This window comes from Macrobrachium rosenbergii, chromosome 22, assembly GCF_040412425.1.
Source record: "Macrobrachium rosenbergii isolate ZJJX-2024 chromosome 22, ASM4041242v1, whole genome shotgun sequence".
NCBI lineage: Eukaryota > Metazoa > Arthropoda > Malacostraca > Decapoda > Palaemonidae > Macrobrachium > Macrobrachium rosenbergii.
In genome coordinates, this window is record NC_089762.1 from 8,356,265 (window position 1) to 8,358,764 (window position 2,500).

The 2,500-nt window shown below is 35.8% G+C and overlaps 1 pseudogene; it reads right to left on the minus strand.

The window, feature by feature from the left end:
• The window catches only part of LOC136850352 (uncharacterized), a 3,873-nt pseudogene that overhangs the window by 987 nt on the left and 386 nt on the right, over positions 1-2,500 (minus strand).

Sequence of the window (2,500 nt, forward strand, 5' to 3'; positions counted from 1 at the left end):
TTCGCAAATACCAAATTCTCCAAACAGCTGAAAGAAAAGGCATTGTAAATCCCTGAAGCAAGTCCTCTACCTGGCAGCAATGTTGTTGTACCTTATGTTTTTGTTGGGGACGACGCGTTTCCATTGATGGACAATTTTATGAAGCCCAATGCACATAGAAATCTATCAAGAGCTCGAGGGATTGTTGAAAATGCCTTTGGCATATTGGTGAGCAGGTTCCGAATGATTCAGAATGCCATAAACCTGTGCTAGAAAAAGTATCAGTAATTGTTTTAGCCTGTTGTTATTTATATAACTATTTACGCCAGAAAAACTATACCCTCTATTTAGAAGGTACTGAAGATGAAAATGCTAGGGTAATGGGAGAAGGAGGGGGGCAACTATTTTCATTAGAACCAACTAATGTGCGAAATGCATCATCCTCAGCAAAGGAAGTAAGAAATAGATATTACCATTACTTTAATGATGTTGATGCTGTTCTGTGGCAGTAAACTTGCAAAAAAAAAAAAAAAAAAAAAAAAAAGCTACATGCAAACGCGGTTGTCAGACTTAGGTCTATTTTGCACTAACTTAAGTCACTTGGCCAGTTTTATATAGGTTTGTTTGCCAAAATTTACTTTAGTTTTAGGCACGATTTTTCTGGCTTATATCTAAGCATAATTAATATAAGCCAAAAATATATAACTATGCATTGAAACTTAATGAATTTTGACAACCATCTTTAACAAATACATATTCAAAATTATGTGTTATAAACTCTAAGTTTCATATAGGCCTAATCATAATTAAATTTGTACTAGGCAAGATAGCCAACAGAACTATAATGAAAATGAACCTAGGCCTTTAATGGCTGCCAAGACTTACGGTAGATATAGGATACGACAGAGTAATATGACAAGTACTGAATGTAGTATATTGAGACATGTAATAAAATAGTAAAAGAGGGATTACTAACAGGCTAAGGAATAAATAAACCTTAAAACTTACAGATGCATTTTCATTCTCTTCCTCGCTATCTAAAGTAGAAATTCCTTCTTCTTGTACTTCCTGATCTCGTAGGAAATGGAGGTCCTCAAAATACCATAGACTGGGTACATATATATCGTCTGTGCCTGCTCCAGACTTTTCACTACTAAGAACTCTTTAATTCTCGCCTGTAGCAAGTACGGAACGAATTAGTCATTCTTGTGACCAGTGCCGCTTCTAGTATAGGCGGACTAGGCGATTACCTAGGGCCCCCATCCTCCCCAAGCCACCGGGGAGCCGCCGGGGTAGCTTGGAAAATTTAAATTTCCCAAGCCACTCGGGGGCCCCCGATTCCCTTTGAACACTACAATTTTCAAATTTAAAATTTGAAAATTTAAAAGAATTTATCATGTGCACCTTATATTATATGTATGCCTATGACAATTTTCATTTATTAGCATTTATGTAATCAATTGCAATTGTTGACACTACAGATTTCTGTGCTATATAATTAGTTAGACCCATCACTAGGTAAAAATGGTCGTCAAACCGAAATCTAGATAAGCAACCCACAGTATACTATAGACATTGTACTTTCAGTTTCGGTGGGTTTTAGCGCGTTTGCGCGCGCTCATGTTTAAATACCACCCTCTATTTAAATGCCACGTGGTCGTTCTTGACTTCTGTCAAAACATTACATATCGTAATTTCTTTATTACTTTCGGATTTCCTATTTTTTTCGTGGTTTCTTTCGATGTTTACGTTTCTCGGATAGATAAACGTTTGTCCTGGAGTCATTTCATACCAAAGGCGGGTAGTTGCCAAGCAACTACTTTGTATCGCACGTCGTTTTATATCAATGTCTCCATGAGAGTTTGTTTACATTTTAGTCTGAGGTTACGAGGTACCATGAATGACTAAATTCAAGGATTGTATTATATATTCCTTCGTTTTTCCAGGTAATATTGCTTAGTTCGATTCGTTATATAGTTGTTCCAAGATGCCTAGGCCAGGGAAACAAGTGAAACAACAGAAAGGATGCACATTTAGGGGGTGAAGCACTCAAGCAAACACCTGAAACTGAAAAGAAAATCGTCAGTGAAAGTTCATCCATAAAACGTTCTTCTTTAGAACATACTGTACTGTATTATGAAAAGTGATTGAATTGAAGGTGTTTAGAAAAATGGCCTGTCCATATTGTGAAAATTCTGATATTGACGTGAAAATATTATATAGATTACTAGACTTTCATTTTTGTTATGTGCAGAGGGTGTGAAATTATTATAAATGATATGTGTAAATCAAGCTTTTTACCATTAACTTCTATGGTTGTTTATGTAACAATGTTCTTGGGGTTAGGCCACAATGAGTTTTCAAAACTGATTGGGTGCTTGAGTTTGGGGAAAATTAGTAATAAAACTTATGGAAGATATGCTCAACACATTACTGAATTGGCTGTAGCAAAAGCGAGAAGTTTACTTATGAATACTATAGAACTTTTCAAGTATTATATTGATAAACATGGCATTGCACC